This window comes from Heteronotia binoei, chromosome 5 (assembly GCF_032191835.1).
Source record: "Heteronotia binoei isolate CCM8104 ecotype False Entrance Well chromosome 5, APGP_CSIRO_Hbin_v1, whole genome shotgun sequence".
NCBI lineage: Eukaryota > Metazoa > Chordata > Lepidosauria > Squamata > Gekkonidae > Heteronotia > Heteronotia binoei.
The window spans coordinates 66409816-66437679 of NC_083227.1; positions in this window are offsets into that span (position 1 = coordinate 66409816).

The window sequence follows — 27864 nt, forward strand, 5'->3', positions numbered from 1 at the left end:
AAATTTTAGTGGGCCACGAAGGAGAAGTGTAAAAATAACCAGGCCACAGGAAAGAAAAGTTTGGAAAACCCTGGTCTAGGGATTCTAGGAAGACATCTTAACTAGGATTGGTAGAATAGCAGATCAGGTCATTCCTCCTACCTTGGATCTAGCTCTGCTAGAACCGTGGTCTGACTTCTCCCTGAGTAAGAAGGTTATGATTTCTGCTTTGCTGCTGGTGGTGGCAAGGTTAGCTTTTGCTTCCAAATGGAAAGCCAAGGAAGCATCAGTTTTAGAATTATGGTTTGATAAATTATGGACACAATTTGTGATGGGAAAGATCACTGATGGACTGAACCCTGACTCCTGTAATGATACAAACAGCACCTTTGTAGGTAACTGGCTCCCTACACTGCAATATTTAGCTGAGAATGAGCTTATTCAAGCTAATGTACACTTCTATGACTGGAATCATTTCTGTGTATATACTGTTGTTAACAGTTTCTCTGCTGGGGTTATGAATTGACAATGTTCCTAAAAGCTGGAATATGCTACTTGCCTTCCCTTTACTATGTAGGTATAATAATCTCTTTCCCTTACCTGTTTTCCCCCTGATTATATATGTTTTTCATTGGAATAAAAATTTAAAAACCCCTAGATTTCTGAAGATCATTGTATCTGGAATTTAAACTCATACACTATTAACCCATAAGAATCAAAATATCCAGTTCCCTTTGCATAGAAAGCACAAAGGCATACAGCCTTAATTTTTAAACAACCCTTCCCTGAGGAACCAGCAAATACCCTTTTCCTAGTAAAGATGCTCTTGGTATTTAATAAAAAGTCAAACCAAATTGGACTGCTTACCCTAGGGGTAGTTTAGCATAGTAACTAAAAACAGGGTTGTCTAATGAAGATTCCACTGTATTTGTAGTTGAAAAGTGGCTAAGTTAATGAATGCAACACAGATTTGAAGAAGAACTCAAAGAAGAAAAGTTCATGTGTGGCCAGGAGTTGCTGCCTGCCTCTATGGGAGTACCCTACAGGAGTAGTGGAGTCCCCAGCTTTGGAACTAAAATGGATGCTGCTTGTCAAAAACAGGCCAAAGGAAGCGACTCTCTGCAAAGAGTCAAAGAGACAGGTCTGGGCTTGTTCTGATTACAACATAAGATATCCTTCTGGCTGGCTCCTCCCCCCCCCAAAGGAATGTACTGAACCATGAGGGTTCACAGGTAAAGTATGGCTCACCTCTTAATCCTGGGCTAGCTGTTAATGGGCCATCATCCTGTCTTCCTGCTACAACTCAGCTTCTTTTGTTTACTTCTAAGCTAATACAAGACATGTTACACAAATCCTTTGTCTTCCACCCTGACTCCTCCTCAATGTTGAAAATAAATTACTATCAAACATTAAGTTCCTCATGGCCCATCCTGGCAAACATTAAGAGTCATCTTCATTTATTGTCTTGACCTGGGAATCGATTCAAGCAACCAGGAAAGGCACATCATTGTCCATTAAGAAACCATCATAACTCTAGGAGGGTCTTCACTACCCCAAAGACTATAAAACATGAGAGCAAACCACACCTCCTTGTTCAATCTGGGCTCCTAAGCTGTTCACCCATTACTAGCTGTTCCCCATCTAGTCTCAGACATGGCACGAGGCAGTGCACGTCTCCATCTTTAATTTCTAAATGGACATCTGCACATCTGGAACAGGTAATATCACCCTCTTCAACAATCCCTAAAATTTCCTTTCATTCCTCTCTATTTTCTAGCTCTTGATTGTGTGTTTTTGTATTGCTTGCATGTGTGATTGTATTTTTACATATTTTTCTTAGTAAACATTTTAAAAACTATTTTAACTCTGGAGTCTTTCTTATGATACTGGACCTTCATATTATTGGTTAAAGATCCCTGCTACAAAATAGCTCTACCTGTGGTAGAGCTACCTTTCGCTAATTCCCTCATCAAAAAGAGGAGACCTCCAGTATTTCTAGTAACACATGGTATTGTAGGAATGGCTGTACCAAGGGCTTTTTTTCTAGAAAAAGAGGTGGCGGAACTTTCAAGAGGCAAATGAAGAAGAAATACATGGGTGCCCCACATTAACTTTTAAACATTTTTTTGAGACTTTTGTTTTCATAAAGAACTTCATTCCACCGCATCCCCACAGAAAAAACAAAAGCCCTGGCTGTATCTAACAGTTGTGTTGAGTGTAACCTTATACACTACCAGAGTCTAATAGTTCCAGCTGTAATGCCTGGTGCTGTGGAAAAGATCTTACAAGGCACCAGAGGGGGACCAAGAAGAGCATTTGCGGGGGTGGGGGGGGATGAGAAAAGAATATATTGTTGGCCAATCTTCATTTCTTAGGATTGGAAAGCCAGGAAAGTTGGCGCAAAACATATTGTTATTTGGACTACTATTAGCAGAAAGAAACTTTTCAAAACAGGTTATCACCATTTATTACTTTTATTTATTCATTTACTTCATTTATAAGTCACTTTTCTCCTGAGTAGAGATCCAAAATGGCTTACATAATTCTATTTTATCCTCATAATAGCCCTGTGCAGTAGTTGAAGCACAGAGAGTATGAGTGGCCAGGCGTCATCCAGCAAGCTTCCTTGGCAGGGCAGGGATTTGAACCTGGGTCTCCTACATCCTAGTATGCTGCCCTGCACTGTCTCATGCCATTTTTATGAATAAATACATATGACTTGTCTTCCTTGGATTGACTGCAACTGGTGTTCTCTGTAGTTGTTCTAAGTATAACCATCTTATATTGTAATAATAACTACAATTACACTACACTACACTACACTACACTATAATTAAACTACAATAATACTACACAATACAATAATACTATACAATAATATTACAATATTACAAGGTCTGGGAACTCCTGTAAAACAAGATCTAGCTGTTGTACTTTTTTTTAGGTTGCTCTTCTTCCAAGGAGTTCAAGGCATACTTTGCCTTGAAGCTTGATTGGTAGCTGGTTCATGGCTTACCCATCTAGTACAGGGGTGGCCAAGGGTAGCTCTCCAGATGTTTTTTGCCTATAACTCCCATCAGCCCCAAGCATGGCCAATGGCTGGAGCTGATGGGAGTAGCAGGCAAAAAACATCTGGAGAGCTACCCTTGGCCACCCCTGATCTAGCACATCTGGTCTACCACTAGGGATCCTAGGCCTTAGTTAGGGGAAGGGGCTGCAACACCATGAGTCCCTGCTGCCATTCCTGTTGCCTCCTCCTCTCTACTGACCTCTGCTCCCCAGCACTCTGAGCAGGATCACTTACAAAGTTGCTGGCCTGCTTCTAGGTCCTCTTTAAATAATCACTAGGATGCCATGCCAACTTGGTCATTTCCACTCCACCCATGTGACCTGGAAGTCATTGGCATGGACAGGTTCCTCCCACCTTCATCCATGTGACACACTATGCTGCATGACCTTCCCCGCCAGCTATGTGTAAGGTTGCCTCCTGCCTGCTTACAGCTCTGCCCCCCACCAATGCCTGCTAGATTTTCTCATAAGCCAGCTCTGCAGCCCATACAATGTCCCATTTACCTATGAGAGCCAGTTTGGTGCAGTGGTTAAGTGTGTGGACTCTTATCGGGGAAAACCGAGTTTGATTCCCCACTCCTCCACTTGCACCTGCTGGAATGGCCTTGGATCAGCCATAGCTTTCACAGGAGTTGCTGCTGTAAAAGCTCTCTCAGCCCCACCTACCTCACAGGGTGTATGTTGTTGGGGGGGTGGGGTAAAGGAAAATGTGACTGCTCTGAGATTCAGAGTATAAGGTGGGATATAAATCCAATATCTTCTATATGCCCACTCTGGTTATGCTGGGTAAGGAAAATACTGCACCAGCTTTACTCATGACCAAAAGAGGGCAAGCCATCACCAAGTAGAAACTTTTGTTGCTGCCACTGCTTTCCTAGAGTCTTGCCACCCAATAAGTGTAAGAAAATACCCCTAAAATTCGGAACATTGTAGTCACCTGCCTGGTTGCCAGGATGCCTGGAGACTGAACTCACACACATCTGCTAGGAGAACGTGGGTTTGGCTGTCAGACTGGAAAGGACTTATGAGTACTAACAGCCACAATGCTAAAGCAGCACTCTGTGTTTCTGGAGGAGTGCTAGCAAGAAGAACGGATGGTTTCCAGTCGCTTCGGGTGAACGCCATCTCTATCACTGGAGCGGAAGAAAGTGCGCCGTTAGGAGCTATCCAGGCCATGCGGTTTTCAGCCTTGACCATAGAATCTACTTTGGGAGGCTAACACCAACTATCTTCCAGCAGTGCCAAGACTCCATTTCAGTGAAGCGGGAGGCTCACGTACTCAACAGATGTCACCAAGCTTATCTAGGCGTGGACCCTGCCAGACCGCCTAAGCCTTTGTCCAACAGAACTAAGGACAAAGACTGGTGTCAAGAAGAACACTGAAGAAGAGGAAGACCATCTTCAACCAGAGTCAAGTTCTTTGTATAGACCAGGTGTTACCTAGGTAGTAATTTGGCCATCTATTGTCACCTTTTTAGATAAGTTTAATAGTCCTAAGCACCCCTCCACCCTGTGATTTCCCCCATTCTTCTCCCCAACGGTCATCTTGGAGCATCCCCACCTTGGTACATTGTTACCTGGAGGTCCAATCAGGTAACCAGGATCCAAGCTTGTTCATTGGTCAGTTATGGGTACCCAATTAGGTGCCACCAATTAACTTGCTATTGGCTACTGCAGAAGTCCAGCCCTTATGGTCACTGCAGAGCTTCCCCTTTTACCACCCCTGTACCTCCCATCCCCTGAGGGTCTAAGGTAGTCTGTATAACCTGTGACCCAACTCCCCACATGTGTGCATCTAGCAGTACCCTATCTCCGCTGTATAGATCCACCCCCGATTCCTGATCAGTTGAGAGTCCTATTTCCCCCGTCCTCTTACGTCGCCATTGGAGCCTTCCTGGAAGACTATGATCCGTAATTATCACCTTGTTTGTCTGCTCATGTGTTCTCTCTATATCTCTATTTTTCCTAGGACTGTATGTATGTTTCATGAGCACATTGCCTTGTATGTATGCCTATATTTTTCTGGAATAAATTTTAATTGTTTTACTTAGTTAGAGTCCTTGATAAATTTAAGCATTAATTTCTGGACGTGGATCCTGTATACACAGATAAAAGATCCTATTAAGCCAGGTGCACACCTGACAATTCCCCATCCTCGTTTTGAGGGCATTTTGGCTTAACACAAGGAAGGACAGGAGACTTATTATGCTACTCTGAGCTCCTTGAAGGAACGGTAAGAAAAATGTGTGGTTGCTTTGTCATCTCGTCAAAACTGACTTATGGCGACCCTGTACGGTTTTCATGACCCTGTACAATGTTGAGGTAGTTTACAATTGCCTGCCTCTGCATCACAACCCTGGTATTCTGCAGGGGTCTCTTATCCCACTAGCACCAAACCTGATTAGCACTTCTGAGGTCTGATGGGTCATTCAGGTCATTAGGATAAAAATGCACTAAAGATAAGGATTCTTTTTTACTCAAGTGTGACTTCACAACAACCCCAGAGGAAGGTTAGGCTGAGAGGGACTGACTGACACAGGGTCACTAAGGAAGTTATATGGGGAGTTATATGAAGTTATATATTTGAACTCTGGGTTCACCAGCTGTAATCCAGCTCCACTGGCATTCAGATGAACAAGAAATCCAAAACCAGGCTACTTTGCAAATTCTTGCAACATCCTCACAACATATATGGCCATAACACCTACTGTTTTCTTTCTTTCCTAGATTTTTACAACCCATAGGACAATTTAACAGTATCAGTGCATTTAATTAATGTTCTCCTACAAGGTAATATCAGTATATTTTCTTAAAGTGGATATCTCAGTTGTCAGCCATGCAGTACACACACATTTGAAGGTCAGTATGTTGGGAGACCTTGTCCAAAGTGTCAGCTTTATTATTACAGCTGATCTTAAAACAGTCTGCAAGACAGTTTTAGAACTGGATTTATTACTCTGACTGTGAATTATTTTAAGTTCCACCACCTCCCCCAATTGGCCAGAGCCAGTTTCTTTCTATCAGGATTTCTTGATTTCTGACTTTTTCTGGCTTTGCTTTTTGATGGCACTACTCATGAGTTCATTCAGAACACATGGAATGCATGTGTGTATGTGTGTGTGTGTGTGGGGGGGGGCTTGTTGAGTTTAAAAAATCCTGTACAGTGTATCTTTCTTTTTTGTTCTTTGTTGGATGGTGGACTATGGAAAGAGATACGTTGTCAAAAGTAATGCAGATCAAACCCTAGCCTGAAGGATTTATTTCATGGAAATTCTCATGGAGAGGTGTCCTTATCTTTTTGCCTTTGCAATCCACTCAGAAGCACTCTAGATTGGTTTTTGAGACCTTCACCCTTTCACATGGTTGCTATGATTCCTTAGGAGAAGCCCCCTAGGCTGCAACCCAATGCACTGTGAAATTCTGCATCCTATTTCTCTAGTTTTGATTACTGCTTCTCCTGTTGCTGAAGTTGGTATTGCTATTGTCCATACTGAAAGTCAGCCATTTATGAAGGACTTTCCACATCCAGTCTCATCCTTACATATGTAACAATTTTTTAAAAATTGTTTAACAACAGTTTTTTAAATTGTTTAACAACAGTTTTTTTAAAAAATGTGTCAGCTGGAATAGTTTTTCCTGATGTCCTTATTAATACCCAATATATTCTCATGAGCACCATGACACCTAATTGATTTTCTTCCACCTATTTAGTTGTTTCCAAATAGCTAGTCCTAGTTTTCCTCCACCTAACTGTAACAGGAAATATCTGTCACCTTTGTGTCTGCAGGAACACATATTCATAAATAGTTGCCTTCACTGCAGGGGGATGCTTTGAGATGTACCTCCCATGATGGACATCTGTGAATGATCCCAGCTCCTATTGCAGCCATTTTGTGGTGGTGTCTATCTACTCCCCACTCTCAAAGTCCTCAAGATGTCCATGGATTAACCAAGAAAGGGAACCCCTCTTCCAGTTGATCCCTTCTTATTTATGCATGTACATCTAAAGGCATGGAAACAATTGTCCTCTTCTCCTTCACAATTTTTCTTTGTGCTTACTACAGGCAATGAAGATGGACGTTCACATTATATATAAGACTGTTTCTATTTCTATTTTGACAGGATCAGAACAGAAACCTTAGGCTAGTTCTCTGCCTCTTCCAGACTCCTGACTGATCAGACTTAATCAGGTAAACAGACTTCTTTACTGTTTTTTTTTGCTTCTATAAGACCTGTCTGCTGCATTAAGCTGTCTCTTTTCCACAGAGCTTTTGTCTCAGCTCTATGGCAGCCCTCCAATCCTAACCAGCATTTTTCATTTAATTGCCACCATCTGGAATACAGCTTTTCTCAAGTCAGATGGTTCGGCTAGCACTTTTTGCAATACTCCAGTTGACATTGTTGGGGAAGATCTCTTTCACCGATTTATTTCCCATTAGTCTATCTAGGATTGTTCTCACTCTTCTAACATACTTGATTGTAAGCAAATTGGGGATGGAAAACTCCAGCTGGAAAAAAAGTTACTATAGTGACTCCATGCGGGTATTTATGGGCTCTCAATAAAACTGGATTAGGATCCAGTGTACATTGTGCTGGGTTTATCAGTTTCACCATCCTCTCTCCAGGAAATGTAGTATCTTGAGGATGCTGAGGATTTGATCAGAGACCTCATATCTCTTTGATCAGAGACCCTCATAGGCCTTAAATTCCCAGAACACTCAGAGAAAATGGAATAACAAATCAGTTTGAATTTGTGCGACAGATGCGTCCAATGACTCTATAATGAATTGGAACAGGATTTCTGTTCAGTTGTCTTTAAAACTTCAGGTATGGGGAGAAGTCTGGTTTTTGGCAATGTTTTCTTTGTTTTTGTTGTGCTCCATCTCCATACCCAGGGTCTTTCCATCAGTTGCCATTGCTAGGGTGGACCCCTCTTCTTGAGGCTGCCAAAGGTTTCAGAATGGCTTGGGAAGGAAGGTTACATCACCACTCCTCCAACCTGGTCTGCTAGTGCCCTTGTTTCTCTCTCTCTGGACTGCCTACTCTCCTCAGAATGGGCCACCAGCATTCTGCACCTCAACTTGCTCAGTTTGCCTCCTATTATCCCTCTCCTTGTTCCTTCCCCAGGAGGCCCCACCCCTAGATATAAACCCAAGCAGGCCCCACTCCTAGATATAAGCTTTGGGTCTGGGCAGGGCTGGCTTGTTGTTTCCGTGTTCAGCAGGCTGTTTGCACACTGTTAGGCCTTGTTGCCCTGTTTCATAACAGAGTGAGGTTGAGTCAGTGTCAAGTTAAGTCAAGTTTAATATGGTCAGAGAAGAGAAAAAAAGTAACAAGCAATATTCCCTCTAAGCTGTGGGGTCTTGTGAGCAAAAATTCTACTTTGTGAGATACTTGCATTAAAAGCTGTGAGCTACTGCATAAATTAGTTTGCTCTGGGGTCATTTTTCCTAAGCTAAGACAAATATGTGTGAGCCGGAGGATAAAAAACTGTGAGCTAGCTCACATTAACTCAGCTTAGAGGGAACACAGGTAACAATTGGATTTAGAGAAACCAAGGCATACAATTCAGCTTGGGCACAGTATAAAATATTATATGTAAAAATTTTGGTTTCCATTTGTAGTTATAAAACAAAGTTGATTAAAATATTTCATAAACATTTAAGTATTTTAATCAGGTAGTTGTTTGTGGAGTCTTATAGCCTGTACTCAGTGTCTTGACAGGATGCTGGCCTGGCACTCTTGCAGGCCACTGCCAGCCCTCACTGTGCCCCATTGGCCAGGCAGGGTGGGGAGTCACTTGCCCACAGTTCTGCCTGCTGCCCTCCTGCTGTGTGGTTTGAGTCTTGCCCAGATGGATCCACCACTGGTGTTTCCTCCTGCTGTTGCTGTTAGGGTGGCTGACTCTACAGCACTGGAGGTGGTGAGCTTGCTGACAATATTTCCTTCTGCTCTTGTTGCAGGGGTGGGTGGCTTTGCTGTGTTGGAGGGGTGTATAGGTCTACCGGGCAAAGTCTAGGCCCAGGCATACCTGGACAGTTTTGATACTCTGTGATCATTTTATTCTTAAGTAAAACCACCTTGGATGAAGACCTGTATGAAGAAAAACAGATCTTTCTCTGTCTCAGCACTGGATATAAAGAAGGCATTTCACATATAACATTTCTCTTATACTGTGTGACAGTAATGAGGGCAACCAGACATACAGAACTTCTTGTCTCACAGCTAACTGAAGAGCTTCTCTGAAGAGTACTTCTGACAAGGGTTCCAGAGGAGATCCGGGAAATTACAGGCCAGTCAGTCTGACTTCAATACCGGGAAAGTTGGTAGAAACCATTATCAAGGACAGAATGAGTAGGCACATTGATGAACACGAGTTATTGAGGAAGACTCAGCATGGATTCTGTAAGGGAAGATCCTGCCTCACTAACCTGTTACATTTCTTTGAGGGGGTGAACAAACATGTGGACAAAGGAGACCCAATAGATGTTGTTTACCTTGACTTCCAGAAAGCTTTTGATAAAGTTCCTCATCAAAGGCTCTTTAGTAAGCTCGAGAGTAATGGAGTAAAAGGACAGGTCCTCTTGTGGATCAAAAACTGGTTAATTAATAGGAAGCAGAGAGTGAGTATAAATGGGCAGTCTTCGCAGTGGAGGACAGTAAGCAGTGGGGTGCTGCAGGGCTCAGTACTGGATCCCATGCTCTTTAACTTGTTCATTAATAATTTGGAGCTGGGAGTAAGCAGTGAAGTTTGCAGATGACACTAAATTGTTCAGGGTGGTGAAAACCAGAGAGGATTGTGAGGCACTCCAAAGGGATCTGTTGAGGCTGGGTGAGTGGGTGACAATGTGGCAGATGAGGTTCAATGTGGCCAAGTGCAAAGTAATGCACATTGGGGACAAGAATCCCAGGTACAAATACAAGTTGATGGGTTGTGAACTGGCAGAGACTGGCCAAAGGAGAGATCTTGGGGTCGTGGTAGATAACTCACTGAAAATGTCAAGACTGTGCGATTGCAATAAAAAAGGCCAATGCCATGCTGGTAATTATTAGGAAGGGAATTGAAAACAAATCAGCCAGTTTCATAATGCCCCTGTATAAATCAATAGCGCGGTCTCATTTGGAATACTGTGTACAGTTCTGGTCACTGCACCTCAAAAAGGATATTATAGCATTGGAAAAAGCCAAGAAAAGAGCAATTAGAATGATTAAAGGGTTGGAACACTTTCCCTATAAAGAAAGGTTAAAACGCTTAGGGCTCTTTAGCTTGGAGAAACATCGACTGCGGGGTGACATGATAGAGGTTTACAAGATTATGCATGGGATGGAGAAAGTAGAGAAAGAAGTACTTTTCTCCCTTTCTCATAATACAAGAACTCGTGGGCATTCAATGAAATTGCTGAACAGTCAGGTTAAAACAGATAGAAGGAAGTACTTCTTCACCCAAAGGGTGATTAACATGTAGAATTCACTGCCACAGGAGGTGGCGGCGGCTACAAGCATAGCCAGATTCAAGAGGGGGTTAGATAAAAATATGGAGTAGAGCTCCATCAGTGGCTATTAGCCACAGTGTGTGTGTGTGTGTATATATTTTGGTCACTGTGTGACACAGTGTTGGACTGGATGGGCCATTGGCCTGATCCAACATGGCTTCTCTTATGTTCTTGCTGAAAAACATCACAAGACACTAATCACCACGATTCCTGCTTCGCACAATAACCCCCTGTATCATCCCTTCTCCGCTCACAGAGTGCTTTCCATGCTCTACAACTCCTCTTTTCAGGTTATGGGACTGAGATATTACATTGTGTGTATATGTGTATTTCTTTCCTGAAGACACACAGCCCACAGGGTTAATCAAAACAATAATCTTTTATTTATAAGAACAAAACCCTGAGGAAAGTAAAGTCTAAAGCCTCTTTCACATTACTATACTAAACTGGAAGTTATTCATCGTTGGCCCGGTTCTGAGTAAAGTGATGCAGGGATGGAGGTTTTGTACAGCAAATTTCATTCCATTAATGAGCCACCTCCGAAGTGATCTGGCCATTTCAAGCAGTGCTGCACTTTACCTTCCAACCTTTTTCACCAGTCTTCCTTGATGTATATCAATGGTGCCAAGGCATCTCAGTGTTGCTGCTGTAGCACTGAAGTGCTATATTGGTCTAGCACCACAGTGTTCAAATTTAGAACATTCAAGGAAGATTGCGCAGCAAAAAGGTGTGTGAGGGAGTATGGTGCTATTGGAAGCAATGCAGACATTTTAAACAGCACACTACAGCAATTCAGAAGTGTAAAGGAGGTGAAAATGGAAGAAACCAGTTTACCTCAAGAACAGCTCAACCACACTTTGCTAACTGGAAGCAAGCAGCTGTGTATAAAACAAATCTGTGTATGAAAAATCTGTGTATAAAATCTGTTAGCAGCCGGTTGCTAAAACGGCTATGTCTGAAATGACACAAAAAACTGGTTGGTAATTGGCAACCAAAACAGATTACTAAGGCTGTCTGAAAGGGGCCTAAGAAACAATGTTTCACTTCCACTGAACATTTGAACTGAAGCACTATAGCTACAACTGGGATCCTTTAGTTACAAATGTACTATTTTCTAGTTGGTCCAAGCAGCTCTTCTATACAATTCCCCTCAGTCAGAAAACACTCTTTTCACCTCAGCACTTAACCTGTCTAACCCCAAGTGTTGTCAAAAAAAAGAAAAGAAAACCTCCTGCTCTTCCAAGTCTCCTTCTCTGAACATTCTGTCTACTCTCATTGGCTGCTCTTAGGGAGAGGCTGAACCTCATTTCAACACTCCTCTTCCAGGAATGTCATTGGTGAGTTCTTTGAGGAGCCAGTCACCATTTAAGGGTGTGTGCAATTTAAACTTTGCACTTTTAAATCTTCACGGAAAGCTATGTAGTGATCCTCCCCTCAGAAGGGACTGCACTGTTGTCAGGATACATTATCTTTTTTATTTGCTGTTTGGGGAAAAGGCATTGATTTGTTCCTAACACCAGAAGCTGCTCTAATAAGGAGGTGCTGATATGTGAAATGATACCACAGAGCGCGAGCACGTGAAGCGCAAACCTGTGAGTCACATTAAATGCGAACTCAACCTGCACTAATGTTAATTGTCATTCAGTTTATATCAATGTGAAGCTTATTAAACCATAAAGTGAGGCATCTAGCACCAAGAGTGGCACTGGAAACAATTAAGTGTAATAAGTGTTTCTCTTAATCCCTCCAAACCCAAGGGATACACCCGTTACAGATGAACATCCTGTTTGCACTAAAGGCAATGCCTGCATGGCTACTGAGCACACACACTGAGCTGAGAGATCCCTATTCAGATATAAAAGCAATTCTACCCCGAAGCTTGAAATACAAATTCCTTTCCCTGTGTATGTGTGGTTTATTCAGTCACCCTTCTTTTCCTTGTTCACAACTTTAATTTCTGAGGCAGCTGTTCCACTACTATTTATTATTCGGATTAGTGCTGACTTTTCAAGATTGAGATGCCTGATTCCCAGGGTGTGGCAAAATGAAGGACCTGTGAGGGAGGTAAAACATATTTCAGCTAACTAACTGCTTGGCCCTTCCACTGAGCTATGAATATGCATCAGAAATTAGAATGATGGAAGACTAAGGACTGGAGGAAATTAATGGGGGCAGCGAAGTGCAGTGATAGTTCTGTTTCTGATGCATATTTGTGCATTGTGCTGGAAAGAACTAACCTGGGAATTTGTTGCATGACCCTGGGAAAAATTCTTTATATATATTCAATCCAAACCATATATTTCTCTAAGTTAGAAATTCATATTTTGCATTTAGGTGTCATCACAAGTCCACAATGAGGACTGACAGCTGTCAACCTGAAGATCACAAATGTCCCTCCAAAAGCTTTGATGCACTGAAAGATTATTCAGCTGGTGCATTTCCCTCTCTGCTCCTTTGCCAAGCTTCCTCCTCCATCTTCAATTGCAAGCAGAGCTTTAGTAAGTGGACAGGAGATACAAGTGGACAGAGGAATTTCTGGAAGAATGGGATGAGAACAGCAACAACTGAATTGTTTCTTCCTGCTTTGATGCTCCCAAAGAAACAGGTGGAATCTCTGGCTTGGCAGTTGTCAACCCGAGCCACAACACACCTCATTCCCTGAACATTAAAACATTTAGCGTGTCAAGATTTGCTACACCATGGCATAGTTGTGAACCCTGGTTCCAACAGAAGTCAAACAGTATTTTGCAGTGCTGTGCCAGTCAAAGTAAGTACAGCTGGCAGGTTATTTTCCATGTAGGTACAAATGCATTTCACGTTGGCAATCTGTACATGTCCATAGAAATCAGGTAGGCTAAGAATCCAATGGGCATAAATTTAATAAATAAAGTAGTATAGGCAAATACTATATTTAAAACTGATTGAATTAAAATTGTTTTATTAAGGAATGGTGGTTTCGCATGCATAATGTCTCAGGTCATGTTGCCATTTCCTAGGCTATGAAACACTTCTCAGACCAGAAAAACCTTACCCATTTAGGCTAGATAGTACTGGGCTATGTGAACCACTGATCGGACTTTGTATCAGAATATGTAGGTATAATGATCCCAAGAAGGAACCAAAATGTTCTTCTGGCTGACAGTGGGGTAGCTCTTTTGGGCAACCCCAAGGAGAGAACAGAAACCTGAAGCTGTCAGCTGCTTGCTTACGCAGAATTAAATTAAACTGGCTTCAATTAAGCTTATTTCCAAGCTACTGTACATAGCATTGCTGCTTCAGGACAGATGCTGTATTATGTTACCTGGATAAGAGCTGCACTGTTGAAGCACTGAATATTTATTTAGGGCTCAGAGTGGCGCACAAATGGGCTCAGAGTGGCACACAACATAAGACGCAACAAAACCAATGGTATAAAACAATTTAAACAAGATGGCATTAAAATATAAATAATTTAACATTTTGTGTCATGTCATGTCTGGGCCTGTAGCTACAGCAGGGCATTTTGGGATCAACCCCCCCCCCCCCCCCCGAGTTGTGACCACTCCCTCCCCACCATCCCTGCCAAAAGTCCAGCTTGTGTGGAATCACTGGCCGCACTCTGTCACCTCACTGTGGGCAAACATCTGGCTAAGTAAGGAAGGGAAAGACTGCTTAGCCAGCTGAGCAGGCAGATCAGGCAGGCCTTTCCTCAGTGTGACATGATCATGTGACCCAGTCATCACAGGACACACAATCACATCATGATTCCTTGGCATAGGTGCACCACAGAGGCCTGCCTGAACTGCCTATCCAGCTCACTGCCCTGGGTCTCTAAGCTGTCCTCCTTTTTCTTCCTTGGTGCAGAGATGTTTGGCCATTGGAGAGCCTGGACCATCAGAAGAGCCTCGTTTGAAAAGGCAGCACCAAGTCTGCAACTCTGCAGGGTAGAAAGGGCTTCCCTGTTCCCCTACGCCACCCCACCCACCACAAAATTTCTGGCTGTAGGCGTGCTCTGGTCTCTTTTCTCATTACTTACGAAGTTTGCAACAGCAAATCCTAAGATTTCCAAGCAAGCACCAGCAATGGATCCCTTCTAAAAATCTGCACTAATTGCCACAGGTTATTTAAGTGTATACACTCAGGTCTCAGCCCCACACTTGGTATTCAGTACAAGAGTCCTGCAAACACGCGTGAAGTTCCAACTATTTTAAAAGACCAAAATGGGGTAGTGGTTAAAATGTTCTACAGAGTTCTGGAAAACTCCGGTTCAAATCCCCACTCCTCTGTGGAAGCTCGCTGGGTGACTTTGGGCCAGTCACACATTTTCAGACTACTCTACAGCACATAGTTGTGAGGATAAAACAGAAGAGAGAACAATGTAATGCCATCTTGGGTTCCCATAGGGGAGAAAACTAATAAATAAAAGCTTCCTTGCGAACGCGCAGTCAGTGTGTTTTTTCCCTCAGCACTACCAGCTTTGAGGGCTAGCATTTAGGAGTAAGGCGCGCAGGGCTATTCGGACAAATAGCACCTGTCCTCAGCAAGCGTGTGTCCTAGTGGCTATCTCGGGGGACTAGACCGATGGTCCCAAAGAGCCAAGTTAACTCAGTTGAAGCAAGGAACAACCATCCGTCACGGCGATTGGCGCCCTAAAACGAGTGGGCGCCTGCCTGCCTATTCCTTGCCTAACAGGCTCCAGGCATATATACAAACCTGAGGAAAATCCATGACTTAGGCCTCTTTCCTTTTCCCGACGCCAATCTTTTCCCCCAAACGGCGTCCACGGGTTGCAGCCTGCCGCTCGCACGTGCCCATACACACTCGAAGCCACGCCCCGAGGAATCCCTCCTCGCTCAAAAAGAACCTGTGCAGCTCTTCCCCACCCCCCTTCCCTTCGCCCGAATCTCTATTGCAGGGCAAGCGAAGGAGAAAAAGAGAGTGAGCGGGAGAGAGACGCGGAGGAAGGTTTTCACACGCCGAAACAGCGTAGCCGGCGACGTTTCTTTCTCTCTCTCTCTCTTTCAGTTCTTTTAATTGACTCCCTCTCCGCCCCACCGGCATCGAAGGCGTCGATTCGAGAGGGTGGGGTCTCCTCAGTGGCCACCACTCGGTTCCCAAATCTCTCCGGCGCTTGGCGTTCCGGCTCGGCTTCGTGCGATCAGCCCTCAAGGCTACACAGTACACGCCGGAAAAGCAAGACTCGAGTTCGGGTTTTTTTGTTGTTGTTGTTCTTTTTTTGTAAAGAAGAGCAGCTGAGGCGCCTCAGCAGAGCCGCGGCTGCTGTCTGCCTAGCTGGCTGGGTTGCTCTCGGTCCTGGGAATCTGCTTGCACCAGCCCGGAGGAGTCTCTCTTTTCCCTCGCCAGCGGCTCCTGCCACGGTAAGGCTCGGCTTCGGTTGCAAGTCCCGGAGTGCACAGAACCTTTTGGGGAGGCGGTTGAAGAAAAGAGCGGGAAAAAAAAGAGAGGCTTGTGTATGTTTGTGTGTCTGTGAGTGCACCTTTTCGAGGGCTTGCTGGGGCTTACGGGAATCGGTGCTGCCCTTGCGGAGAGGGAGCGAGCACTCTCCGGATTGGGAAGGGAGGGGGCAGAGAGTAGCTGCCCGCCAGGCAATTGCAAGCAGCCCCTGCACCAACCGCACGCTCAGCAGCTATATCTGGCACTCTCTTCACGTAGTCAGGACCCTCCCTCCCCCCAGTACATGATTTGGGTCTCGAATTGTGGATCCCCTTGTCCGGCTCGATAAGTGCACGTGTGGCGAAACGACCCGGGTGGTTCTTCTTTGATCTGTCGGGCTCTTGGGGTTTTTCCAACTATGCGCTGTTAAGCAGTTTTCGCCTGCGGCGCTTTTTGCGGTGGTCCCTCGTGTTCCTCAGTCCGAATTGTCTCGGAGCTTCGTCTCCTCCGGCTCAGAGACGCAAAACTTCCCTGACGCCGACACCGGATTAAAGCCACTTTACGTTTCCAAAACGTTGTTTTGTAGGAAACGGCTGAGGCACACTCGCTTGGGCAAAAGAAGCCCCGCTGAACTCAAGGCGACTTTGGAGTAAAACGTGTAGGATCTTACTGATGGAGGGTGTGGGGAATTTTGCACAGGTGACTTGGTAGGATGCACGGGCTAAACACAGCTAAACAAAACTATGGTATGTAAAATTGCTGTTTCCCCCCCACATGTTAAGAAAAATGGAAGGGGCAGTGAACAAAGTGAGAGTCTTCTGGCTCGGTGCTTCTTCCTATGCGACTGTATCTTCTGTATAATTCCCACTCAAGCTATACCCAGAGGAGTCCAGATTTCGAGATTAACTTTGAGAGATAGCAGTTATCTTTCCCAGTCACCTTTGCAATAAAGCCAAGACATCAGGAGAAAGGCGATATGTATCAGCCCCTCTCATCTTTTCTTACAGCAGATGGGATGAGAGAAAAAAGAGAGGCTGGACAGCAGTGTGGTCGATCCATCGTATAAACAGACGTTTGGTTGATAAACCCTGAAGGAGTATTGCATGATCTCTTATTAATACTTCAGGGCTTGGTGCAGAGATGTTCGTCTATGTACCTCAATGCAAAAATGCTCACTGACATTTGCAGCACTGTTAAGGGAAACTGTGCTGTAAGGTGTGTGTGTGTGTGTTTAAAAAAATCCATAATAACAGAGGCAAGGAGTTCACATTCTTTCCCCTTAACTTTGTCATTTTTTATTTGCAAAGCTAAGTCTAGCCTGCTTCTGTTTTAGCCTGCTTCTGTTGAGTGCAGGGTGCAACTAGTCAAGAAGAGGAAGAAAACAAACCATACTGGTGTCTGTGAGAGGGAAACAGAAGCTTTTTGGTTATCTAGTACAAATGGCTGGGCAACTTTTGCTGTATGCAAACAAGTGTGTGTTTTTCTTTTGCTATTAATATCTTCTCTTCCAGAGGGGGTGGTGGTAGTTAGATGTGTTGCAAACAACATAATGCAGCATATTGTGTCACTTATCCTGGACAGGAATGGCTTGCTTACTAAACTACAAATGAAACTGTGCTGCTTGCATAACAAGTGGGCATAGTTAGCATCTTACATACTGATTTTCATGTACATCAGATGAAAGCAGACGTGGGGTTGCTGCAACTCATTAGATGAAGCAGGCAAGGATTCATTATAAGTCATGGTGACATTTCGTTTTGCAAGCATATGAAAGTATATTTCCTTTGGAGTTGCTTCTTATTGTTAAGCTTTTTAAAAAAAATCCTCATAAAATTCAACGTGTTCTGAGAGTTTGTTATGAAATATATGTGCAAATTTTGTAAGAGCATCTGCAATGCTTAAGTGAAATCAGTACTTTTAGTAACACAAACACTGCTGTCCTAAGTAGTATATGGAATGTGCAGTACAGTGTATATTTCATCTGTGGGGATACTGAATCTAAACACACTTTCTGGTCTCATTGACTTTTTGAGGGACATACTTTTCAGGCAAGGTTGAAGAGTCTATATCCATTCTAAACTGTGATGAGAGTTGTGTTGAGATTCTACTGGGTTTCCACCACAGTTAGAATGTCTGTCTATCCTCCTCCTGGACTTTTTTAGGATTTCAATATTTGAAGATTAATATTAATTGGACCTGCATATCATATAAGAGGAGTCTCTCTGCTCTTATAGATGTAAATGTTTTAGACAAGAGTTAAACAGCACTTGGTGTGCTACCATTGATTATTAACAATTGTCATGAGAGTTCACATGATCAACCATTATCTTAGAGTTTTAGTTTTTCTGTGCTACAGCAGCAGCTACTGTGGTGCATGAGAGGGTATTTTCATGACTGAAACTAGTTGCACACCACACCTGGTAAGGGGATAATACAAATAATACTTAATTAGTAGCATAATTATGACACTGAAACGGTATTAAAACTGCCATGGTACTACTCCTTCAAATTACTCCCCTTTGTTATCTGCTACGCTTGTATCTGCCTTCTTCAGATCCAGTCTGAAAACACTGCTTTGACACAACCTCATGGGCTCTTTCTTATGTTGACATGAATTCTAAGCTTATGCCATTGTAATGAAGACATATCCTTCCTGTATTTGTCCTTATCCCACCTTCTTGTCTCTTTGTGTCTCGTGCCAGTTGGTACACTGGAAGCTCCTTGAGGCAGGGATTTCTTTCTTGTACTCTGTAAGACACTATGTACATTGATAAGTGACACTATGTAAATAACAATTAAAAAAAAAGTTCCATTAAAATCAATGGGACTTTGCAAAAGCTCAGTTTAGTATTAGAGTGTATTAATAGGGACAGTCACTTGTGGAAGCAGAAAGTAACTTCTGTATACCTGCAGTTCACAGAGACAGAGGCAATTGAATTTGGTCAAGTGGAAGCAGAAAATATTCAGTTGCAGAGCTTAGGTATAAGCTACTAAAACAGTATAACTTAGTTAAGAATAAGGCTGCCCAGGGGCATGGGTAGCAGACAAATGGGCCAGTGCACCACACTTTTAGAACTGTGATATCAAACTTCTGCATTAGGCATAGGTTCACTTCTTATTACAAAGAGCAGTATTTGGTAACTACAGTGGTCATTCATCTACCATATGGTCTCTTGAATGTGAACATTCAGGTGCTTTTCTGAAGGTGATATATTATCAAAGACCATTAGTAGTGTAACAGTACAATCCTATATGTGCTTACTTGGAATTAAACCAGGCTGAGTGCCATGGAACTTGTTTCAGAGTAAACCTGCATAGGATTGCACTGTAACTGGCTGACCTGTAGTTTCCTATTGCAGACGTTTTAAACATTAATAAAGGATAGCTTAAAAACATCATGTTTGTTTTTCCAAGTATTGTATAGTGATATAATAAATGGCCCTATGGAAGAGCATATTCCTTATTTATCAACATTTTTCTTCTCAGTACAGGTTATTTCAGCTGTTCATAATGCACACAGCTGCAGTCTCCAGCAGTCTTTGGCTACAACATCTACTTTCAGGAGACAATAATCCTCTTCTTTCATTATGTGGCGTCTGTCTGTGAATGTGCTAATATTCTACCTATACTCCTTAAGCATTTTATAGGGTAATGGAAGGCCTGATCCTAAGCCAATTAAAAGGCTCCCATTGACTCTGCATTTGCTTGAGTACTGGAGAACTATTCATATAAAACCTTCTTGTACAACTTCTGCAAGGTGGACAGAATTATGTTCTAGTTAGCTTGATGTTGGTAAATAATGTATTGCTGATGCCTTAAAATAGTCTAAATGAAAGAAGTGATTGCTGGTGCTCTCCAGCCTTTGCAGGCCTGTGGCCGACTATACGGAGTATGGCCCTTTGGACCCTTAGGCAAGGATATTGAATAAAATTCCCTAGTAGCAGCAGTAGTCAGTTTGTTTACAAGATCAAACAGTTTTATTTCTGGAAAGAAGTCACCAAAAGAAAATACAAGCAAGTTTCCAAGGCTGTGTCTCCTCTGCCCCCCTCCACAAGCCCAGCCAATTCAAAATAAAACAAAACCAGAAAACCCAGAATATCGCTCCCTAAAAAGGAATAGGGCATTCTTTGCTTAATCAAAACGTCAGTTTTTTTTAATTTAGTTTTTAATTCAAAATAACTTCCTTTGTGGTAAATCATAATGTTACCCACAATTTGCTGAAAGGGTTTGCAGGTTTTTACTTTAGGAATTTTCTTTGTTAGCTTGCATTTCTGCTGTTAGACTTAAATGTATTTTGCGGCTTGACACTACTAACTTTAAACCATTCATTATGTGATGTGTTAGACATAATTTACTTGTTCATTCTAAGACATTACATCCTGTAGTTATTGAATAATCTTATCTGCTGAGAGCAAGTCTATTCAAATGCTTCAATCTGAATTTTAGATCTATTGCCAGTGAGTAAAAATGCACAATAATGTGTAAAAGTGGGAAACTATGATGTTTGTTAAAATGTATCCAGATTAGATTTGTACACTCATCTAACCACAAGGTAACAAGTAACATGTTCTGTTCATTTAATTTTTCCGCTAACAATAACCCTCAGGGCATAGATTGTTGTATTCCCATTTAAAACATGGGCAACTGAGGCAGAAAAATAACTTGCCAGAGGCAGATTGGATTAGGATCCAAATCCAGTGTTGAAACTAGTATCCTATTCTGTCTTTATTTACTGCTGATCTGTTTATGCTGTTGTGAAACTTTCTCCACACAACTTTCAATTTCTTAATTTGTTCTGTATATATATGCGTGTTTCTAAGGTATAGATATATTTTCTGAGAGCACAAACATAGTTAAAATGAAAATCCTAAATGCAGCATCAAGATAGGAGGCCTGTGTGGTGAAAATGTGTTTAAAAATGTGGAGATACATTATTGTTGGGACTAACCAAATTGACATTAATGAGCAAGGTTTTGTGTTCCCGAAAACTATTTATTAGACTGGAAGCTACCCCCCCCCCTCAAAAAAAAAAAAGATAGTTGGGCTTTTCCATCCTGCCTTGAAACATAGCTTTTTTTTTAATTCAAAACACAGTTCTTGTTTCTTGGAAGCTCTCAGAGATACTAGTTGCATTTTTCTCTGTGGATGATGATTTAGAGCAGGGTGGCCAAACTGTGGCTCAGGAGCCACATGTGGCTTTTTAACGTATATTGTGTGGCTCTTGAAGAACTCAACGCCCCAATGGCCAGCTTGGAGATGGCATTTCTCTCTCCAAATCACTTCTTCAAGCCAAGCCAAGCCAACCAGTGGCTAGGAGAATGCATTTAAGTTAAAGCTGTTTTCTTTCTACCTCTCCTTCCTTCCCTCCCCATCTATTTTCCTTCCTTCCTTCCTCTCACATCTGACATTCATGTCTTGTAGCTCTCAAACATCTGATATTTATTGTATGTGGCTCTTATGGTAAGCAAGTTTGGTCACCCATGTTTTAGAGTTTGCTAATCCAAAAGCAACTGAGGTGCCAAATTCAGTAGCTGCTCACTCTATTGTAATTCTTTTGGATAAAACTAGCTCTTCTGCTAGAGTTAATCCTAATATATATCTGATTTGTATTCTCTTTTCAGGTTATATAAACAGAATGATGTTGGTAACTCAATTAAAATGTGTTTTGATTTAGATTTATGGTTGTCTGTTTCTGGGAAGGAGAGTTAGTGTCTTTCATACATCTCTGGTTGTTACTAGTGTAACTGTGTTGGTGAGAAAAATCTCTAATGTTGGATTCAGAATAACACAAGAACAATTCTGTGACAAAGTGAGCACATTTCACAACACTGTCAGGAAGTTGAGGTTATTTAACAGGGGCAGGATATTTGGCTTACAAGTGAGACTCTAGTTTAAACATGAGTCTGTGAGATTTGTGATTCTATTTGGTATGTCTGCAGAGTAGACTAGCTATATTTGTTGTATGGATAGCAGCCTATCTTTGACTCCTGCACTGACTTGCAGGGCAGAACAGCGCAGAAACGGGCCCCCTAGGAAAACATGATAGGAAGAAACTGGAACTGCTCAAAGTACTGCTCCTCCAAAATGTGCATGTCAATTTTGTCCATGCTTAATAACTCTAATGTGCAGTCATGGTATTTTGCATCTTGCTGTTTGTGGGATACAACAGGCAGAAGAGCATGTGTGGAAAATTCTCTCACTTCACTGTTATTTATATTGATGCTTAACAACTGGCTTTAACTGACCCACTGAAACTTGCCATACCTGTCTGTAAGCAGACTCCTGTAACATTTGAAGGTCTCACAGAAGGGGAAACTTCACTAGATCCCCTTTTTGCCATGTAGAGGGCGATCCAGTCGTCCAATTGAAAGTGATCACTACTGTGACAGTATTTGCATTAGTGTAAGTTTGATGATATCGTCTTTCTCCTTTTGATAGAAAGATCTGGTAGCTCACGTTAGATCTGGGAAGCTAAGCAGAGTTAGGCCTAGTTAGTATTTAGATGGGAAACCACCAAGGAACACCAGGGTTGTGATATGGAGGCAGGCAATGACAAGCCAACTCTGAATGTCTACCTTGAATATCCCATGGGTTTTCTTGCCATAACTCAGCTGTGTAAAAGGTTAAAGGTAAAGATAGTCCTCTGTGCAAGCACCAAGTCATTGCCAACCCATGGAGTGACATCATATCAGGACGTGGTTTTTTTTTTTTGGCAGACTTTTTGTTATGGGGTGGTTTGCCATTGTCTTCCCCAGTCATCTACAGTTTACCCCAAGCAAGTTGAGTACTCATTTTACCAACCTTGGAAGGATGGAAGGCTGAGTCAGCCTTGAGCTGGCTAGCTACCTGAACTCACTTTCTGCTGGGATCGAACTCAGGTCTTGAAGCAGAGTTTGGACTGCAGTACTGCAGCTTACCACTCTGCACCACGGGGCTCATAACAGCTGCAACATGACATTGGGTGGGGGGGAGGAGGAAAGCCATCATTTAAATCAGTAGATTCATTCAAATGCCATATTCATGCATCACTCATGCAGTCAGGCACAGTGATCACATCCCCATATCATCCATGTGTGGAAGAAGCCAGTCAATATTTGGTAATGTGGCATCCATCTCTGACTGATATCATGGTATCGCCATGGCCTATGTACTAGAAGAACTTTATTTCCCTGTGAACCTATGTGGCAACTTTGATCAGTGCAGCAGGACCTATGGTTATTCCAAACTCATTGCTGCCCGTACCTACTTCAGCTCTGTGGAACACCTCCAGATTTTAGTAAGGCCTCTTCTCTTTTGCAAGGGCTGTAAGGGCTTGTTAAAGGATTCTTTGGAATCTCTGGTGTGGCTTCTGTGATCTATTAGTTTATTATGGCGAGGGTCAATTTTAAGGTTTATGCTGGTTGTTTTAAGCTGCTTGTGATTTATGTGGTCTTACCAGTTCTGGAACCCACTTTGTGAGAGAAAAAATAAACAGATATTCAAATTAGTGTCTGCTTGTGGGGTTTCATGAACCACAAGCCTTCCCCTTCTGCACAGCATATAAATATCAGCATAGTTATGGTAACTCATCCCTTTGTGGGAGACATTGCTAGCAGTTATGGGAGAAAGGAAAGATTGTTAAACCAGTGTATCCCCAGTTGGAATAATGTATGGAAAGGATTTATGCCCTGGAAGGGAGTAACTTTCCCTTTTTCAGTTAGGTTTTTGAATTAAGATAACTTTCTCTTTTAGGTCAGGAAAAGGACAAAGTTCTTGGACCCAGCCTGGCTTCTTTGAAGAGCAAGTTTGCATGTTTTGCTAGTAGTGCATACTATTGAACTTGGCTTCTTTTATTGATTTATCTGTGCATCTTTAATCTGTAGGTCAGATGACAGGAACATTAACAGTCTGCACAGGCTGTTTGGGAAGCAATGAGTGTAAAACACAGCAGCTGATCTTTTGATGGGTGCAGGTCACACTTAGCTCACTGACAAATTTGAACAAATTGAATTGGTTTCTTGTGGTGTTCTTAATTCAAGGTGCTGATTCTTATGCATAAAGCCTCTCATGGTCTGAAGCCCACATATCTGTAATACCTAGAGATGTAAAATTTCTGAAAATTTTGAAGCTCGGAAAAAAACTCAGTTTTTTCCAGAAAAAAAGGAAATTTCCGGAAAAATTGAAAAAAAATGCCACATTAGCACTTTTTTCTTTTCCAGATTGAAAGTCATTCTGTTACTTTAGGAACATAAAATATGACTATGGGCAATTTTATTTGGCATGAAATTATCACAACTAGCATATTAAAAATACAGTGTATCCAAACAGTTATTACCAATAGAATTTACTTTTTAAATAATATTTATTTGTAATTGTAACAAATGGAGCAACAATCTCCTGAACTGTCTACTAGTTTATGTGGAACAGACAAAAAACCCGCCACAAAATAATTTTTAAAAATCCAGAAGTAACAATTATTTATATTTTCTATTCACAGTATTAAATAAAAACTCATTCTTATAAAAAGAATTGAAGAGGGGGGAAGTGTATAGAAGAGAGTGTAGGACTAAGTTTCAATGAATGGGCATGACCTAGGACTTGCTTGTCCTCAGTGTACAGAAATTAGAACAATCTGATAGCATACATAATTTTTAGAATTGATTTGGAAAATATTTGAACACCTTGTCTTAAAATATTTTATCATGTTAAAATAAAACATCCCATAATCATTTTGGGCCTTCACATCTCTAGTAATACCACCTCTCCATATTTACTGTTGCTCACCAACTTCAGCTGGTCACCCGCAAGATTCTGCTGTCTTAAAATCTAATTGGCAAGTTCTTTTCTGCTCAGCCAGGCTTGTTCCTTTTCAGTTATAGTACTTACACTTTGGGATAAGCTTGTTGAAAGCCTTCCAATATGGTGCTGTTCTGGAGGGCAATGTGAAGGTTAAACTGGGGACATTGGAGGCCATGTAAATTTGTTGATGTTGTGATTAGGCTTGTATTTTGGTAGGCTTTAATTTGTTAGCTGTTTTAAATGTTGGAGAATAGAGAACTTTTTACATAATTGTGTGTCCTGAGGTGTAAGGGTTGTGAGATGTATTAGCAATATGCTGTTGTGTTTATTATCAGCTGTTTATTCAAAATGACTTTTCCCCAGAATTCTGTGCTTGCCAGCTGCTTGGAGGGGAAGAAGTCCTGTTCTTTTAATAGAGACTTAATGGGTTATTGCCACAAAATGCTTCAGCTACCTATTTCCACACATTAAATCTTTGTGAAAGGGATAGGACATTCTCCTTTCCCCAGGCCTGGTGGCAACTACAGAATTCCCATTACTAAAGTTCCTACATGAGTTTTTTATGTTTGCTCGACAGGAATACAGAGTGATACATTGCCATGGAACAAGCACACCTGTAATTTGCACTTCTTCTGTTTCTCAATGGTAGTGGGTGGAAATCTGAGCCTCTCTCCCCCTTTCCTGTATGCCACAGTTCTGGTTCCTGTACCATCAGCATCATGCTGATGCTGTGGTTAAACCAGTGTAATATTACGCATGTGTAATATTTGTCTAGAAAGAGCCCTGTGGCGCAGAGTGGTAAAGCTGCAGTCCTAAGCTCTGCTCATGACCTGAGTTTGTTCCTGGCAGAAGCTGGGTTCAGGTAGCTGACTCAAGGTTGACTCAGCCTTCCATCCTTCTGAGGTCGGTCAAATGAGCACCCAGCTTGCTGGGGGGGGGAATAACTGGGGAAGGCAATGGTAAACCACCCCGTTAAAAAGTCGGCCGTGAAAACGTTGTGAAAGCAACATCACCCCAGAGTCTGAAATGACTGGTGCTTGCACAAGGGGACCTTTATCTTTAATATTTGTCTACACTCAGGTTGCAACAGGCTTGGTGGGAAAATATCCTGTCTTTTAAACAGTGACTGATTTCTCACTAGGCTTGTTCCAGTATCAGAGCTCTTCCCTCCCCCCCCCCCCCCCCCGACACTTCTGTCTGATTTTGCACAAGCTGCTGCAGGGCTACAGCTTGCCCCGCCTCTTTCACGTGGCAAGCAGAAACCAGTTTTCAGAGGATCTTGCTTGCCACGGGAAAGAGGCGGGGCATGTTGCAGCACCACGGCAGCTTGTGTGAAATCAGACAGAAACGCCGGGGTGGTGGTGAGGAAGGGCTCCAAGCCCAGAACAAGCATACTGAGCAATCAGTCAGTGACTTCAGTGGAAATTGGAAGCTGAAGGTTTTCATGGCATTAAAGTCAAGAATATGACCTGGTAAATAGCATCCCATTAGGATATTTTTTATCTGGAAAGCTGGCAACCATATCCGACATGGGCATATGTTCAATATATTCCACAATACAGGGCTTTTCCAGAAATCTGTAGTTCTCTGGCTAGCATTATTAGGAGCACAGGATTGCACTGTGCATTTACTGAAGAAGCTGCACTTGCTAACTTATTTTCCCTATTCTAGACTTAGTGTGATCCTAAACAGAGTTATATTGTTCTAAGACCACTGAAATCAGTGGGACCAAGAATACTGTCAGGTTTGGACCTGGTAATCCAATTTTAGGTTACTTTCTGTATGGAAATGTCATGACATTCCCACACTACCTTTCAGTTACTCTCTTTTTCAGCATATAGTTTTTTTCCAGAGAGTTTTGATAAGAGGATAGCTGAAATCTACATGCTAAGAACACGTTTTCTATTTCTGGAAATCTGAGTTGATTGCCTGAGTACCTTCTAAAATTGCATTTTTGAATTTGAACTTTGATAACTTCTACTTTACAGTACTGTATTTCTATTACAGACTATGATTTATGGCCTTGACCTTGACAGTGCAGAAAATTTTGATAGGTTTATCAGCGTATGCTTGACTGCATGCTTTATAAAAACTAACAGTAATCCTAGAGGCACTTGAAAACATCTCCCACAAGTACTGGGTTTATGTCTTTGCTGGGCATACTTCATACAAGAGACGTCTCTATAATAATAATAACCAACATGTAGCAGGAAGCATATAACATTCACCAGTGTCAAGTTTTGATTGTGAGGCAAATTGCAAGGAGTATGCACTTTGAGTGTTGTTGTTGTTGTCTGCTGTGTTAAATAGGAATATAAGCATAAATATCTTGCTGCTCTTGGCTCATTGATTTGATTATTAGCTAGCAATTCCATACTATATATGTAACTCACCTAAATGTGTAATGTACTGATATTGTTACTATCTGTATACATTTCATGTTATATTCCTTAGTGACTGCTTAGAGTATCTTCTCCAGTTAATTGATTGGCCCTTGTATACATGTTGATGGAAATAACTGGCTATACTTCTAGCCCACAGAACTGAAGCTACTATAACTATAAATTGATTTATAGTTATAATTTGAGTTACCTTCTAGTACCTTTCCGTGTGACTGTCAGGTTACTTTTAATTGGTTAACGAGGTCCACTTTTCAGCCTGTCAGTCACAACTGGACTTCAGTTCACCTGAAACATGCATTTCTGGTTCTCTGGTTAGGAGAAGGAATAGGTCTGAGATTAAGCTGGTTGCTGGGAACTGTGTTACAGCTTTCAGTTATTGTGGAAGTACTTGATGTTCTCTGTGGAGGCAGCTGATGTTGCTGAGTACTAACTCTTTAGCCAAGTTGGAGAAAGCGTGCTTTAGTGTAAGTACTGGGGTGGGGTGGGGACTCTGTGTGAATATGAAGCCAGACCCATAGAATGCCCACAGTTCTGGCTCCTGCGTGTAGAGGTATTGCACAGTTAGGGTCAGCCTGGGTTTCCCAAGCCAGCGAGTTCTGAGAGAGAACAGAGAAGCTCTGAGATAGAGCAGAGAATAACTGATATAAGGGTGAGCAGCTGGGGAAGTTACTGAGAATTTCTGAGTTTGTGTGACTACTGAAAATTCTGAGTTTGTGGTTGCTGGGGAACTGCTGTCTGTTTGGTTAGAGTGGGCTGAAGGTGAAAGTGAT